General features: G+C 36.8%; 1 protein-coding gene across 6 annotated transcripts in view; it reads left to right on the top strand.

Moving 5' to 3' along the window:
• LOC6052895 (innexin shaking-B) overlaps positions 1 to 18895 on the top strand; it is a 243815-nt gene that overhangs the window by 56845 nt on the left and 168075 nt on the right. Inside the window, exon 1 of one of the 6 annotated variants that reach the window (XM_038263417.1) lies at positions 1539 to 1660. The exons of the other annotated variants lie outside the window; for them this stretch is intronic. The gene's annotated coding sequence lies outside the window, so the exon portion shown is untranslated. Of the gene's footprint in view, positions 1 to 1538; positions 1661 to 18895 lie in introns of those variants that run through there. 6 annotated transcript variants of the gene reach the window in all.

Genomic DNA, 18895 nt, shown 5'->3' on the forward strand with positions numbered 1-18895 from the left:
CAAATACACAAACATCCTCATCCTTAATCCCTATGCATACTACTGTAGTTACTCCCTAAGCTCCTATTTACCCTTAACGGGGCGGGGTAAAAGTAGAACGATTTAGTCACAACGGTAACACAGTTGATGTAAACTTGAGATTCGACGTAAACGGTTGAATCGCACGTAAAATCATGCTTTTACTTATAATTTGTCTCTAATTTACATCAAATTACATTTAAATTTAAATGTTCAATGACGTGCACAAGTGTTAAATCATAAATGATGTAACATTCGGATATATTTGTTTGTGTGTATTTGAAGTAAAAGTAAATCTTTCCCTGTTCTTGAGGGATCACCTGTAAAGAGTATCGAGGCCGGCATTTACAAAGCGGATTCAGTGACAGTTTTTTAATCAACTTAATCTTAACATGTTAAGGTTAATGTTAACGTTCCATAGGTTGTCTTCCTAAGGTGTCTTACAGTAACATGTTTTACAGAAACGCGAACGATAAAGAAATGCACTGCCCATGATCGTATAAATGTCCCATATGCATTTTCATCACATTTGAGTTATTTATGCAGTCTGGTTCAAAATCGTGTCCTTTTCTGATAAGCCTATAAAATCCAGTCCTTGTTCTAGAAATCAGAAGGGAAATCCGTATTTTCGCGAATGCTTTACATGTGTGGGACAAATTTGCGTTTTTCTCAGCATTCTGTTTCTGCATATGGGACATTTATGCGAACATGGGCAATGTATGTTTGTTGGATTTAAAATTTCAATGCCCGTTTTAACACTTTTTTGTTGTTGTAGAGGTCTCATATTTGGCATTAGTTATTATCTCATGTATGGACATAAAAAGGCAAAAAGTATCCAAATCGGGGCACCTCGATATGACCTCTAGAATAAACCGAGAAAAATCATAATCTGCCTCCCCATGATTTATGATTTTTAATATTTCGATTATTATTTTATGTTTCCATCCTAAATCATTATAGAGTTTTTTTTTCATAATTTTAAATTTTGTATGAATAGAAAGTAATTAGTCCTATGTCTTGTAACAAGTAGAAGGTTCCAAATTATTAAAAGTTCTTGTACAAAATAAAATTTTAAAATTGAAAGAATAAAAACAAGTTTGTGTTACAAAATTGTACCCTTTGATTTGGTTTCTTCTTTTGGATGTTTTCCTAATTTTTGGCATGAATCGATTGTTGTTACAAAGTCAATAAGAATAAAAAATGAAACTTTTTTTTTAATTCATAGTGCCAATGCTCCGTGGATGACAATATAAAATTAAAAATCATTGAAAATTGGTCACAGAAGAGTAAGGAACGAGGAAACCAATTTGAAATGGTAGAGACAAGCGGTTTGTTTTCATTTATCAAACAGTTAAGTGTTCTCAAAGAAAAAAAGCGACAGAAAATTATTATAAATGTTAAGTGATCCAGATAGTCGTGCTGAATTGAAAACTTTTCGGAGTGCCTCAATAGTGAGTTCTTTATTTGACACTGGTGGATCAAAACAATTTCATCCTTTAAATCCTAGTGTAGAACTTGAACTTGAATCACCGGATACTCCTCGAAGAAGGGGTATTTATGATTCCGGTCAGTTTACACACATGGGAAGAGCCGCATCCGCGAGAAGTTTAGTCGATACAAGGAGAGGACTTCAACATAAGAGGTTTGCTCAACACTTCATTTTGTAATGCATCCTGTTTAATCGTGTTTATGTATCTTGTAAACTTGTTGTCTGTGTTGTTATGCTTGTTACGTTCCATGATTGATGTTTAATATTTTTTAAGAATTCAATTAGCATTTTACATTATGAATGTTTAAATATCTAGAAATTATTTGAATAAACTTGCTACGTATCCCAATTCAGGTTTTTGTTAACATTTAATGTTTTATTAGTACACAAATTTATGTTCAAAAATTATCATAAGATTTTTGAAATCAGAATGAGTTAAAAAATTCAACTGCAATAATTTTCCTTTTATTTCCCATACTGTATTATACATTATTTGTATACAAGGATTTTCTACATTTTAATATATTTTCATTGATATTCAAAAATACCAAAGTATCGATTATTATTTATTTACACTGCCCATGTTCGCATAAATGTCCCATATGCAAAAACACAAGGCAAGTTTGTCCTACACAGAAAAAAATATTCCTATTAATTTATATTATTTATCATGTTCCAAAAGATATCATGATAATTAATATATATTTATATTAGATTAATCGGAAATAAACATGTTTTCATTGAAAACGTCCCAATAAAAATTTTGGGAAATCTTGTAATTTTCCAATGAAAATAATGTAAATTTGCCAAAGCAAAAACATTGTTTTCCTCCGTTGAATCTAGAATCTTTCCAGATTTCTAAATTCAACGGTGCAATTGGTTATTCAATGAAGCTATTGCGCGTATTCCCGAAAAAGACACGCGGCATACCAACCTCGAAACGACGCGCCGCACTTTCGGCAAATGCGCGCTGTCAAATCCCATACTGTGCGTTTTGTTTTTGTTGATCTTCTTCTTCGAATTGCATGGCATTGTTGCCGGGAATGTTTTTTATTGCACCAAAAGTGCAGAAAATCGCTGGCAACAATGTCTATGGCATTTTCTGAAATGCCGCGCGGCGTGTACATTTGAAAGAAAAGGACAATATTGCTCTCATTTAAAACAACTAACTTTTGAAAACTTTATTGCATTGTCGTTTTAACGAATAAAAAAAAAATCTAAAACATATAAAACAAACTGACTTTAAAGCAAGTGACGGTTTGTTTGATTGTCTTGAAAAAAAAAAATAATTAAACCTATGTTTTATTTGCTGCCATACCGTGGACAACGTTTAAGGGCAGGTCGTTCCCAACAAACTGAGTCTGATCTGTGACAACATCTAGTTTACCCTTCGACCTTAACGCTCTGCCACCACCTCACTATGCACAGCAAAAAATCCGATGGTAAAATCGCATGCAAAAGCATGCACATCACCTTCGTCAAAATAAACACTTAATATTACACACTGCATGTACAATTTTTGCAAACACAAAAAAAATTGCAACCGACGGGATTCAAACCCAGCACCATCAGTAAGGACTGGCGCCTTAGCCCACTCGGCCATCAGACCGATGTAAAACTGTAAGGATAAACGCATATATGAGCTTGACATTTCGGTCAAGTAGGTTTCCCATACTGATGGGCTACATATTTCAGGGTGTAAAATCACATAAAATTGCATAAATAATGCAATATTTATTTTACACCCAGGCCATTTACACGCAGCTGGATTACTACTTTTTTAGCTGTGTGGGCTAGCAGGTGGCCAAAAATTGAAAAAAAACTTTTGCATATTTGAATAGTTTTTTCATCGATGTTAGTTGATAGTAAACATTTCAACTTAGAAAAATTCCAAATTTCAAAGTTGTAGGTGCCATAGCTTCCAAGATACACGATTTCAAAGTCAAAAATGAGTGTGAAAAAGTTCATTTTCAAGAAAATACCTGTAATTTTCAAATGGCCATAAAACATGATTTTACCATGAATTTAAAATATTTTTAAGAGTTTTGGAAAGGAAATAAGAGGAACTTTCACAGCTGACACAATGTTCACATTTTTAATTTTTATTTTTTATTTAAATAAAACTAAAATTACTTGTCAAAAAATTACAAACTAATAACTTCTTTAATCCAGTACTTAAAAGTCTCGCACTGTACTTCACTTTGAATTGGTTTGTTTTAAAATTTGGAATCTAACTAACAAGGTCATCTTCACAAAAGTTGCGAAAACGATTTTTACAGCATTATGCGCGATATTTCAAAATAGCTACGGTTTCGTGTACCTAGTACCAGTACAAGACGCGCGTAGGTGAATGACGTCACATATATTTTTAACTGTAGCAGCAGGCTGTCAACATAAAATTGAGAACTTCATGAGAGTACGCTGATGAAGTGAAAGATTTTCTTATTTTCAGCGATTCCAGTATCAATTCAGAATGGGAAAAAATAATGATTTAAATGTTTTAGATTGACTAATGAATCTGTAGTAGTTGAAGATTTTATTCTAGAGTTTTTTTTTGAAAGGTGCTATAAGCAATTGTGATTAATATGGCTGTGGTAATCAATATGACGAAGTAAAATAAAAAAAAAAGGTTTTATATGAGGGAAAAGCCCGTTCGAGTGGAACGCCTACCGATGGGTCTTTCTCAAATATGCACAAAACCTCTTACCACAGACAAACAAACGTAAACTTCTTTTGAATTCCATCAATCAAAAATATAACGGCTGATTTAAATTTAAATGTACTTCTCGGATTAACAACCAGGCTTAGGATGGCGCTAAAATCAAGGCACAATCACTTTGACGTTTCAGCTAGCGCGCTCAAATATTTCTGTTTGTTTAGACGACTCGGCGCCGTGTTTTTTTTGTTACGAAAGCCACCACATTTTTTATTTACAGCGAGCTTAAACTCGTTGATTCCTGCAGCAGGTCAGGAGTTTGCAAGCAATCACCGTGTGGCCTTGAGAAGCGATGAATGATGCATGCAATTTGCTTTAATCTGCCTCCAGCCGAGGAACCGGGACTGCAGATCGATGACAAGATTAGAACTGTCCGAGGAAGTGGAACGCGTCTCTGAAGTAGATTGAATCCACCGCCGCTGTGTAGATTGACATTGGCTCCTCCGTTCGCAACAGTTACCAACTAGCGCAAAAAAACCTAATCTTGACCATTCCATCGATCTGCAGTTCCAGCCCTCTTTTCGGATACAGGTTGAGATGAGTCTCATGCAACCCCTCTCCCGGTGGCGGGGATTTTACAGGCCGGACCCATGAATGCCCCCGCGAGGTCCGAACCGCCTCCCTCTAAAAACTACTTTACCCTGACCCACGCCAAATGTCGAAGAACTGATTACACGCCGTAATTTTGTCCTCAGCGATCGCTATGTTGACCGAGGGAAATGAAACTTTCTCAAAGTCGATCGATTTTATCCGCAAAAAGAAAATCTTGTCGTACGTAATGTACTAAGCCACGGTCCACGTTAACGGGGTTCCGAGGCCCAGTAGCCAGACATAAGCCGCAGGGATGCTTTTCACTTTTTTTTCGATTCATCAGATTGAAAAATCTAATTGTTAGTAATCAAAACTCCATCTCACTACCACAAGAACGATCTCATGAACATACACATTGAAAGCTCTTATACATATATCGCTTTCACAATGCTTAACTTTAGTATTGGCCACCAGATTGAGCTAGTTGCAAGAACATTTCGTGATTGATGAAATTTAGGAAAAATTGTTAAATGATTTACGTTTGTTTGTCTGTGCTCTTACTGTTTTTTTTATTTTCAACAGATTTTACAATCCAAATGACATAGAGAGCAACTCTCTACGAAATCGGCCGATTTCGACCATTTTTATTTTTTGTATTTTTTTATTTGACTCAAACTTTGTGGGGGCCTTCCCTATGATCAAATAAGCTATTTTGTGTCATTGGTTCACCCATACAAGTCACCATACAATTTTGGCTGCTGTCCATACAAAAATGGTATGTAAATATTCAAACAGCTGTAACTTTTGAGTGAATTTTCTGATCAATTTGGTGTCTTCGGCAAAGTTGTAGGTATTGTTGAGGACAATTGATAAAAAAATAGGTACACGGGAAAAAATTGCAGATTTTTTATTAACTTTTTTAACTAAAACTCAATTTCCCAAAATACGTATTTTTGATTTTCGAGATTTTTGATATGTTTTAGGGAACTAAAATCCGCAACTTTTGAGCTATAGAGAAACATGGTCAAAAAATCTGCCGCCAAGTTATGATTTTTTGAAAAATAGTGATTTTTGGAAAAAAAATCCAAATTTCATGCAAAAACAAATTTGAAATCAATTTTTTATGCAAAATTGAATTTGCAATCGAAAACTAGGGTATATGACCCTATTTTGGACCTAGTACCTATTTTAGACCTATTTTGATTAATGGAGGTAGTTCAGGCTTTTAAAGTACGAATTCACTGTATCCAACCAACAGAAAGTGTAAGGAGGATCGTACCTCTTCCAAAAATGTTAACATTTTTGATTATTTCCGCTTTTTCTGTCACTTTTTCCAATGCCATTCGTATTTCCTACCATTTTCCTAGCACATCGATTAGGTCCAAATATTCCGGCCTCATTGCTTATCAGATTTGGCTCGCGACACCTCGATGATTTTTTCTGTTTTGCACTGACACCAAGCAATTTTGTCCGGTTTCCGAGCAATGTAACTGTTGTCTATTTAATTCTTTTATGTTTTTCGTCACTAAACCATTGAAATAACTATTCTATTATCGAAAAAAACTCTATTCAAAATATTTTTTCAAATCAGCCGCGTTGGATCAGTTTTTGGAGCTACTTTGCCGTCGGTTCAAGGCTATCACCAACACATATTTAACAAGGTGTTGCCAGTTTTGTTTATCAATTTATTTCGATGTTTCATTGAAATTGATTGAATTTTTTAATTTAATATTTTGAATTGAATTGCTTTACAGCAATTATTTGAAAGAAATCTAAGCTTTAAAAAACAAATGATTACGGAAACAATGAAAATATGTTTTTAAACGATAAAAATGCAAATTGATGATAGAGATTTAGATGATTGTAAGGACCGATTGCAAAGTATCCCAAAATTTAAACTGATGTTGATTTATTTTTGTCTTAACATCATTATCACCAATTTAGCTGCATAAGTTTTTAATTTTTGCTTCAAAAAATGCAAACTGCACAGCAAAAAATCCGATGGTAAAATCGCATGCAAAAGCATGCACATCACCTTCGTCAAAATAAACACTTAATATTACACACTGCATGTACAATTTTTGCAAACACAAAAAAAAATTGCAACCGACGGGATTCAAACCCAGCACCATCAGTAAGGACTGGCGCCTTAGCCCACTCGGCCATCAGACCGATGTAAAACTGTAAGGATAAACGCATATATGAGCTTGACATTTCGGTCAAGTAGGTTTCCCATACTGATGGGCTACATATTTCAGGGTGTAAAATCACATAAAATTGCATAAATAATGCAATATTTATTTTACACCCAGGCCATTTACACGCAGCTGGATTACTACTTTTTTAGCTGTGTGGCTACCCTGTTGGAATTGAAGGGGAAACGATTGAAACCCCTAAAGGGTCTACACTGAGCAAAACTTACACTGCTCAACGAAGTGTTCTACACATGATCTGGCCCTGCTGTACAGAGCACTCAAATATCAATCGCAAAACACTTGAAATTTCGGTGATTGGCCATGAAATAATGTCAATAGCCAAACACTTGAATTTTAAATGGTGTTGAAAAATAAAGTACATACAAGCGATTTACAGGTTCTCGCTTGCTAGTCGTGCACGCTACCACTGCGCCGGCCGGCCAGTTGAAGACGGGAGAGTTTTTTGTGCTATTGGTTCTTGCCTCGCTTCTAGCCTTCGATGAAAGTCACGCAAAAATCAATCAGTGAAACACATTAAATGCATGTGGATAATCACGTTGACTTTGAATAGTGCCTGTTTTGGGTAGATCTTAAGATCATTTTCAAGTGTTTTGCTCATCACTTAGAATAGTTCAAGACGGTGGGACAAATTCATGAGCAAAACAATTGAAAAGCTTGAGCCACCCGAATGAAAATAACATGTTAAAAAATACCAAAAAGTCAACCGCCCAAACACTTTCATTTGATAGTGGTTTGGATTGATGTTGAAACACAAACCAATTAGATCTACGAAGTGACTTTATTCAATCATTCAAGTGTTTGGGCACTTGAATAAAAAGTGTGGCATATTTTCAGTGTAGTTCATTAAATCGTCAGCTGTCACCGTGACAGGAGCTGCCAACATTGCTTACGAGTGGTTTTTGAAAAAGTCGCATGAATTAAATTTAAAAAAAAAACTTGAGTTCGTTTTAAAAAGATCCTAAGCGCTCGTTGTAAACAAATCAATTTTTCGATCAGTTCTCGATCAATTTACGAATTATAAATAAAAAATGCTTTGAATTGTCATCTGCACGTCTTTTAAATGCTCTTTACTGGAAAACAAACAAAATTTGGTTTGATTTAGAGAAAAAAAAATCAATTAAGTGTCGGAGATCGTGATGACTGTTACGACGTATTGCATACTAATCAGAGAAATATACATATGGAAAATATATTTTTTGTATGTTTTGACTGATTTTTGCATATTTATCAATATATAATTTTCAAAAATACAGGTATAACGTATTTTTTTCAAAATTGGCAGCGTTGGCTTATAATAAATTACACATTTAGATTTTACCGTGTCAATCATGTTAGAAACACAATTGCACCAGCTAGTAAAATAAAAATCTTCGAAAACAAATTGGCATAAGAGGTTAATACGATGTTAACTTTATGCATTTTATGATTTGAGACATATCTGATTACCGTAAATCTGGGTGACTTCACCCCGACTTTGATAGGTTTGACATTTTTCCGCAAAATGAAGAGTACAAATTAAATACGTACGGAATGGTATGGAATCATACTGGCCGTGGTAGAGAAGTGCTCAAAGTACCTCATGAAGAACTTTCATGAAATTTTGAAAAGTTTAAAGAGTTAGTTAACTATAATAAAGAAAATGTTGATAAATAGCATTATTTTAATCTTCTCAAAGTGTCATGATTTTCTCAATGAACATGATTTTGAATCGTAAAACGGAAAGCATTTTCGGATTCTTCGGACAATCTTCTACTAGGAAAAGGTAAAATGTAAAAACTGATTCCTTCTTTGTTAAGTTAAACATGTAATATAAATCTATAGTTTAATAAACAAAACTAGTTTAAACGAATTTCAGGCAAAGTTCTGAATTTTTAACAATTTTACCTAAAATTTATATGTTTTATGTAAAAAAAGCTTATAAACATAGTTAACTAAATATTGACATAAATGATTTTCTTAAAAATTAAATCAGCAACCTAAGTGATGGTAAGTTCAAAGTAAAAATAATGTTGGCAGTAAAAAGGCAGTAAAAAAATAATAATGTGAAAGGCACCCTGGTGTTCAAACAAAGATTTTTTCAAATATTACTTTGTTTTTAAAAGTGCAAAATGTAGTTAAACTTTTTGTCAAGCAACTGTAAAGTTTAACATGACAGATTAGAAAGTTTTACACCAAGTTACAAGCTATAATCTCCTTTAAAATTTCTTGATTGTTTAATCATATTTGAACTTAAGCTCTGCGTAAAATTTAGAACATTTTTTCATTGTAACTTGTTATGTATCTCTGTCATTCATTTAATTTTATGTTAAGGTGTTTTTATTGCGACTAATAACGGGTTGTATTTTATGTTCTAATGCTTGAACAATTAGGTCGTAAGAATACGAGAATTGTAAATAGGACAGAGACCTGCTAAAGATGCGTGAGCTTCCATTCAATATAATTTAATAAAATAATTTAATTTAATATAATATAATTTAATTAATTAAATTAAAACACGTTTTCAAATTCAAATCCTTTGTATTATCATAATTATTTAATTTCTGAAATGAATATTTTCCAAATTATAATCGTGGATAGGCCATTTGGTTCATCAAACCGAGTTTTTGTAAGTGTGCGTGTTGCCGCCGCACGCCGCAATTCGAGTTGTCCAAGTTTCAACCAATCAGAGTGTGGGTCCAAAAAAGGTTCAGCGATGTCTCCAAAATACATTCAATAAGTCCAAAAAGCATCCAAAAAATGTTTTACTTGAAATGCTTATTACAATGAAATGGTTAAATTATTTTCAATTTTCATTAGTACACTTTGTTAAGCATAAATTCAGGCACAAAACAATCCTGAAACGAGCCAAATTAGTTAGACCGTTCCTGAGAACCATGCGAAATGTGTTGACGCTTTGCATAGTAGGTCCAAAATAGGGCCAAATAACCTACTTTACATTTTTTTTTTTGAGTTTGCCTATAGGGAAAGAATCGTAGTAACCAGTGCTGACGGTTGGAAAACTTTTTCACTCCGCGTCATTTTTGTCATTTTTCTTCCTTTTAATAAAATTCTTTTTGTGAAAATGCAATAAGTATTGAGCCGTTGAAAATTGTTTAATTTAAGAAGGGTTTTTTTTTTGTGTTGAAAGGGAATTCTGATTCTTGTTGTCGTTGAAAGTGAATTTCGATGTAAATTAATTAAATCGTTCAAATCTGCCAAGAATCAGGAAGTAAGTGAAAAGAAAGTGGAAGGGCTTGACCTAGGTGGAGCCGTTTCCAGAGTGGAACTGATCATGGATGCCAAGGCGAATAAATGAACATCAAATCCATTTACGGAGGATGCTGTTTCAAGAGACTGTGAAAAAGTCTGGATGTGAAATTATGATGTGAAATTCTGTGATATTTGTATTTTTCATTGGTGACACAATGCTCTCATTTTATTATTATTTATTGTTCAAATGTACCCCGAACAACTTTCTGTTGTATGCAAAAAGTTCACATTATCTTGTTGAAAAGATTCTTCTACAGATTCAACACCAGCGAAGCATCCGAAAATATTGTTTGGAGTGGAGATATTCGGTGCTAAGGTACACTTCCACTTCATCCAATAGGCCTGTTTTTTGTCAAGAATCTGGGGTGTGACGATCGGGACCCCACCTGGCTATGTCTATTGAAGATTTGCTGTTCCTTGGTGAGAGCTTTCCATCATTTTTTTTTGCTATTTGACTATATTCCCATTTATTATAATATAAAATTATTAATTCAATAACCCTCCTACCCTTTTCTCACTTTCCCATTCCCCAATCCCAATTTCCCCAACCCCAATTTCCCAATTTCCACCTCCCCCCGAAAAATAAATAATTGCCAATTTACACTAACACACCACACCCAACTTATTCGGAGCGTTTGGTACGGTATGTCCACGCATCCTTCCTCCCCTGTTGATTCTGTGAAAAGTGGTCCGTTCACAGAATCTGTCTCTGCGGTTAATGCAACGCAGTAGGCCTGGCCGCTTTAATTTTTGCTATACATTTTCGGGGTAACTCAGATGTACTGCAATTATTAATATTGACAAGAAAGAACTTGGGGCATAAGCTAACCGCAAGTTTTTCCAGGATGCTTTCTTCGGACTGGCTGCGCTTGTGTTCGATTAGATTAGATAAGATTAGAAAACTACTTTACAATTTTTTGATAAAGGGCTTCGTTTTCAAGATATAGCCACCGAAAGTTTGATTTTAGCAAAATATTTGCAGTTTTTCGATTTTTAAAAATAGTGACCATGAGCGACCATTTCTAAAAATATTTTTTTTGAAAAGTTCAGAAAATTTGCTATAAAATTGTCTAAGAGACATTGAAGATTGGACCTCGGATTGCTGAGATACAGCCGCTTTAAGAAAAAGAAACACGAAAATTGAAGTTTTCTAAGTCTCACCAAAACAACCCACCATTTTCTAATGTCGATATCTCAGCAACTAATGGTCCGATTTTCAATGTTAATACATGAAACATTCGTGAAATTTTCCGATCTTTTCGAAGAAAATATTTTGAAAAACATTAAATCAAGACTAACATTTTAAATGGGCGTAATATTCAATGTTGAACGTTGAACAGCAGAAAAGCGTTGATTGATTGCCGGAGGGCCTCCCCCCCCGTTGATGATGAAGATGAGTGCTTGATGATGCTACACTCGGCAACCCCGTTGTAGTGTGGGTTGCGGTGGCCTGACCAGCTGGTTGGTCGGCCGGACTGCACGTCCTGTTTGATCTGGAGAACTGGGCCGGGTGGAGTTTCTCGCTTGGCAAGCGAAACGTACCGGAACGGGACGATGTCCGCAGTGACGTGCTCTCCTGGACGCTGCAGTGCTTGACGTGGGTAGCTACCGTGCTGAACCTGTGCGTGTCCTCCAACCAAGCTGTCATCGATTTGACATGAACCGCAAAGTTTGCCTTCGTTGTTGTCCACCAGCTGAGTAGACGCCGGCGCGGATGTGATGCCCGGTGTGCTTGTGATGGTGGTGGACGACGGCTGAAGCGGATCGATGACTGTTAGGTTGGCGTGCTTGAGATCCGCCATCTTGTCGATGATGATCGGCGGAAGCACTGAGTGGTGCAGGTTCGTGGTGGATGTTTGGCCGGAATTACGGTGTGTGTGCTTCCGTTCCGGGCCAACTGGATGCACGGGTGCTTGAACTCGTGGTTGCTGGAACTCCGGCGCTTGATCCGACTCCACCGCTTCTTCGCCGGGTTGATCGCCAAACGGTGGGGCATCCTCGGAGAACGCACGATCATGAACGAGCTCGTGGTCGGCCAGCTGGGTAGCTGCCTGAACGAGCACCGTCAGAAGCTGTTGTTGCTGGGACAGGATTTGGAGCAACAGCGGAATGCTGTCCTCCGACAACAGATCTTCTTCCAGCAGCTCCCACATGGTCCACCTAACCTCACTCCGTTCGCGAACCGGAGGAAACTGCGGATTGCGGTCTTTCGCGCGGAACCAGCTAACCGACAATATTCGTCGCCACTTTGTTGTAATACGACGTAATTATACATTTATTACAACAAACTACAAATAACAATTTAAAACGAATCTAAGACGACCCGAGCCGCAGACAGGCTGTGTCGCGGTGAATGGTCTACAATAGAATAAAGACAACAAGTGACGACGACAATTTCTCCTCTTCCTTGCGCGCGGCTGGCATCGATCTTGTGTTGACGATCATCACAATGAGCCACCGCGCGTGATGATGTTGTGTCGTCAGGGTGGTCCACCCAACAATAAATAAATAATTAATTAAAACTAACTACCTACAAATACACCGGTCTAAACCATTGTCAAAACACATATGCTTCCCTGAGAAAATTAAAAATACCTTGCTTCAGACGGGGACGAGACAAATGGAAATCGAAAAAGGGGTAACAACGTTCAAAAACCCTGCACATACTAGAAACAGGTTCAATAAAGGCATAATTTGTACGGGCTCCAGGTATAACGAGAAAAGAGTGTGAGCGAAGCACCCGGCGTCTAATGTCGACGTTCAGTTCACTCGTAAGAAAAGGACTGATGATGTTTGATCGGAAAAGGTCACCAACGAAAAAGGCTTTAGCAGCATCTCTACGAACTCTCAAAGGATCAAGGTGGGGCATAGAGCAACGAGTTTCGTTAGGTATCTGAAGACTGTGAGGCAAACAATAATATAGGGGAAATATACCCATTTTAATCACTCTAAGTCGTTCGACCAATTCTCATCACTTTTACCGTTTCCCGCTATTAAATCAACATTTTCCGATGTATTAACAATGGAGAGTTGCTTGCTCACTTTTATTCGAGCTATTTATTACTTTGGAATAGTCAAAAACACTTTATGAAAGCTGTAATTCATGATCAAAGTGCTAATAGGCCGATAATAGCAATAGGCTGAAAAAGGGTATAGTTCCCCTAGTCTACAATCGATTTATCAAGAATAAGATATTGTAACGTAATTTAACTTTACTCTTCTTTTCATTTATTTCCGCTCACTAACCTTATGGAGAGCCAACCTTCTGTGGCCGAATGGTTACGGGTTTCGCCTCATAAGCGGAATGTCATGGGTTCTTGTCAGGGTGGCAGCCTTAGGTTTAAGTTCAGAGGTAGCAGCAACCGCATGAGTATAAAACGGTTGCTTCACGTGCTCTTCAAGCATGTCATCGATCTTGGGACATCATTTGCGCCTCTTTCCCAAAATACTTTAATCGTGTCTTCGCCAGTGGTGTCACGGTTCGCTTTTGAGCGTATCATAGCCACTCAATCGACGAACCTATCGGGTGAGCGCTTGTCGAACGCTCAGAGCGGCGGGTTTGAACGGTTCGCGAACCAAAATTTTGATCATCATTTCTCTGCTCGCTTGCCGCTCCGCTCTTAACGGAGTAAAGAGAGCGTTCAGCGAACGGTTCGCGGCGGAGAATGTAGGCACTGATAGAAAAACTTATTTGTTTTTATTCTTCACTCCCACAAAATTGTGCAAATTTGTTAACGATAAAGTTATCAAGGGACCATCCATAAACTACGTGGACACGTTAGGGTGAGGTAGGAGGGGGGCTATGGCGATTAACCACGTTCCATAGAAAAAGATTTAATTTGAATGGAAATTGTCCACGAGGGGGTTGAGATTTCCAAAAAAGTGTCCACGTTTGTGGATGGTCCCCAAGGAACCAGGGAGTCCTCTGCTGACCCAGGACATAATAACATAATATAAAAAAAGTCTACCAAACTCATTGGAGCTAAGCGGGTATGATCTGCAGTCATAAACCGCAGACCTCTTGCTTGTTACGGCGATGGACCCACCGATAATAAATCCAGGGAGTCATTGGAAGACCCACTTAGTCACTTAAGCCGTCTGCCGTAGCCCTCTGATGTCAAAACCATGAAATGTTTTTCTCTGAGTGCTGATTTTTAGCTCTTCTAGCGAACCGCTCATTGATGGTCCCTCTCACTCTCATTCGCGATGAGAGAGCAAGGGTTCATGCGAACCACAGCAGGCGTTCGGATCGTGGTTCGCTCGTGATTGGTTCGCAATCATGAGCGAACCACACTTGAGCGTCATGACGTATCGTTTGAACCACGATTCGAGTGAGCGAACCGTGACACCACTGGTCTTCGCATGTGAATAATGCCCAGCCGATCGGTATTGCACTGCAGTCCAGTCGCATTGTCGAGATCAGAGCGAAGGGAACACCGCAAATATAGCACCACAAAAGACAATTGACTTTACAAGTCCCCGCACGGCAAATAATAGCTGCTGGGAGGAGCTTGAAAAATGACGATAAAAAATTATCACCGCGGTTCTAGCGATACATAGCGCACAAGGCACCCGAGCTTGGGTAAATAACAAGGGAAATGCGTAATAATACCTTTCTCTGGTATCAATACCAAATTTTTGTATTCCTAGACCCTTTAAAATTTGTCTTAATGATTATGCAAGAGCAAAATGTGGTATCATACCAATTTAAGCTATTGTTTTGATATTACAAAATTACAGAAATTTTCAATGGTCGGACACCATACCCAAGTAACAATTTAAGTTCTGTACCTTTCTTGAAGAGAGATTCAAGTTATCTTGGCCAAAAATGATCATAAAGCCAATTTAATTTTAATTTATGGTCGATCAACTTTAGCAAACATTGATAATTGTATAATAATAACAAAATAAATATAACTGTGACTTAACGCAACCAATCTAGTCGTATGATTCTTGCCATTAAAATTTCACTGATTAATTTTCAAAGATACCTCGAAAAAATATGCATCGCAAGTGTGAATCATATAAAATAAGTTAGTTTTTTTGTTTTGGGTGAAATGATTATTTCTTATTATGCTGAAAAATCAACATGGCTGCCTTTATCGGTCGTTATTTTGGTGTGTTAATATGGCTGATCTTATAAAAACTGTTCTCTCTAACTCAAAGCCGCTATAAGAGATATTTTTCTAAAGAAGCTCTTGTCCTAGCCACTTTAAGGGTGCACAGCAACCAAGGAAGTTGTTGTATTCTTATTCCAAAATTAATCTGATTGTAAAAATAATCAAATTTTGTTGTAAATCGCTCAGTAGACAATACTTTAGGGCAGCGATTCTCAACGGGGGTACCGGGCCTACTTGATTTACATGGCAGGGGGTACCAGCCTACACAGCAAAAAATCCAATGGTAAAATCGCATGCAAAAGCATGCACATCACCTTCGTCAAAATAAACACTTAATATTACACACTGCATGTACAATTTTTGCAACACACAAAAAAAGTTGCAACCGACGGGATTCAAACCCAGCACCAACAGTAAGGACTGGCGCCTTAGCCCACTCGGCCATCAGACCGATGAAAATCTGAAAGGATAAACGCATATATGAGCTTGACATTTCGGTCAAGTAGGTTTCCCATACTGATGGGCTACATATTTCAGGGTGTAAAATCACATAAAATTGCATAAAATAATGCAATATTTATTTTACACCCAGGCCTTTTACACGCAGCTGGATTACTACTTTTTTAGCTGTGTAGAAGAAGGTTGAGAATCGCTGCTTTAGGGGATGAATAACAAATTATATTGATAATTCCCGTAGTTTCGAAAATACTAAAATATCTGTAACAAAAATCTTGGTGCAAAAACTCTGGTTGATGTGCACCGTTAAGAGCTATGTTTTTTGAGAAGCTCTTGTTCGAGATCAATCAAGAACATATAGACTACAGTAGGCGCGGGTGATGCGGGTTTAAGTCAGAGTAAAAGGCGTAGTACTGCGACCGTAGAGCATGCACGTTTCAGTTCGCAGGAGGTAGATCCCAGAATATATATTTTAGAGTTCTTTTTGTGTCGTTCAATAAAAACAATGGTTGTGATTTTTCAATTCATTTTATTATTTATTGTAAACGGAAAGCTGTGTTTCGATATCCATTAAAAACATTGTTCAATGAAACGACTATATCTTGTACTCGAAACGCCTCATCCGATCATAACGGGCCAGAGTGAAATTTCTTGTTGAACACGCATACCAACGAAATCCGCTTGCACTCGATCGCGTACACCCTTCCGATTACGGATTATAAACTTTGTTAATCGGTTCTTTGGCACTAAACCGACCGAATGTACGAGAAAAAGTGATTTGACAGATCAAGTTCAAGTAATTTGACATTATGCTTTCCTAAAACAAAGAAGTTTTAATCGAGTTTTAATGAAGTTTTGGTAATGTTAAACAGTTTTAAAAATAACCTCTCCGGGATAGCTTCAAGTGAACCGTTGAAGTGTAACATAAAGCTATGTTCCATGCTCTCATTTTTGATATACCCCCTAAAGAAATTACATGAAATTGTGTAAAATTTTCTAAGTCAGGATGGCACATTTTGGTATTATTTTGGTATTAAAGTGTTTTATCAATTTTTTTCGCATTCGCATGGAGATCTTAGCGATCTTAGTGATCTTAGCGGGTTGCAGACTGGATTTCGTCATGTATATGTGATGATTGTCCATTACTGGCTGCTTAGAAATTGATTAAAGGGAATTTAAAACCAATTCTACCAGAACAGAACAGCACCATGAAAGCCATCCATTGCCGGCCGCTCCCATCTCCACCATACACCAGGAAGGAACAAGGATTCGGAGCACGGGAAGTGTTGGTGCTAGCTTACTTAGAAAAAGGTAGCGAACCCGCAAATTGACAAATTGACCGTTTGACCAAATTTTATCGAATTTAAACAACAGGGCTGCGTAAGTGTCTCGCGGAGTTGGTAGTTTTGGAGGGTGATGGTCTGGGATTCACCCTAAGCAAGCGATACGACCAGTGGCATAAATCGGGTTAGCGGATATACTATTATTCTCAAGGCAAGCAATCGGATGCTGCTGTTGAAACAATTCCCGTTTAACAAATTTACTTTTTTTTTAGTATTTTAGCAGATTAGACATTTATTCTCAAAACAACAATAAGATGCTGCTGTTGAGACTACTTATGTTAAGTTAGTGTGTTTTAAAAACTTTATCACGATGCGCATATATTTTTTAGGGACCAATATTAGACAGCCGGCTGTGGAAATAGAGGATGCCGTACTAAAATTTAACCGTTTTGGTTAAAACGTACAGACTTTAGTGATGCCCGTTACCCGAGCAAGGGTAAATAACAAGGAAATGCGTAGTAATACCTCTGGTATCAATACCAAATTTTGGTATTCCTGGACCCTTTAAAATTTGTCTTAAGGATTATGCAAGAGCAAAATAAGGTATCATACCAATTTAATGTATTGTTTTGATATTGCAAAAATGCAGAATTTGTCGATGGTCGAACACCACATTTTGGTATTCTTTTGGTATTACAGTATTTTATCAAATTCCTCTGAAACTATGGGAAAATGTTGACCAATTTTGACAAAATATTTAATTTTGCGCTAAAATGATGTCTCAAAGCGAATGCTTTCATTGAAAACCGGAAATTTCAAACTTGATTTTAAACATTTTTGATACACCCCCTAACGAAATGACCTGAAATTGTTGAAAAATTTCTAAGTCAGGATGGCACATTTTGGTATTAAAGTGTAACTCGACTGTAAAATTTTTTGGAACATGTCATTTTATGGAAAATTTAATGTACTTTTCGAATCTACATTGACCCAGAAGGATCATTTTTTCATTTAGAACAACATTTGTCATTTTAAAATTTCGTGTTTTTTCTAACTTTGCAGGGTTATTTTTTAGAGTGTAACAATGTTCTACAAAGTTGTAGAGCAGACAATTACAAACATGTTGATATGTAAACATAAGGGTTTGCTAGTAAACATCACGATTTATCGCGATTTTATGAAAAAAAGTTTTGAAAAAGTTGCTTATTGCGTTTCTATTTGTTTCGTCGTCCGTGTCTGTCACGGGTGACGATTAACGGCCATGATCAACGACGACCAACTTTTTCAAAACTTTTTTTCGTAAAATCGCGATAACTCGTGATGTTTATAAGCAAACCCCTCATGTTTATATATCAACATTTTTGGAATTGTCTGCTCTACAACTTTGTAGAATATTGTTACACTCAAAAAAATAACCCTTCAAAGTTAGAAAAAACACGAAATTTTAAAATGAAAAATTTAGTTCTAAATGAAAAAATGACCCTTCTGGGTCAATGTAGATTCGAAAAGTACATTAAATTTTCCATAAAATGACGTGTTCCAAAATTTTTTACAGCCGAGTAACGGAAAATGGCAGAGTTTTTAAAACTGTTTTAGTGTTTTACGTACGCCATCAAATCGGGCGTCTAATTTCTAATCTAATCTAATCTAATCTAATCTAATCTAATCTAATCTAATCTAATCTAACCCTAGCGCAGCCAGTCTTTCGAGGGCATCCTGGAAAATGCCTTAGGTTGATTGACGCCTAGCATCCTCTTGTCGTTATTAACAATTGCAGTGCCCCAATGCAATAAATTGCTTTGAAACATCACAAACGT

Source organism: Culex quinquefasciatus, chromosome 3 (assembly GCF_015732765.1).
Source record: "Culex quinquefasciatus strain JHB chromosome 3, VPISU_Cqui_1.0_pri_paternal, whole genome shotgun sequence".
In the NCBI taxonomy this organism is placed as follows: Eukaryota; Metazoa; Arthropoda; class Insecta; order Diptera; family Culicidae; genus Culex; species Culex quinquefasciatus.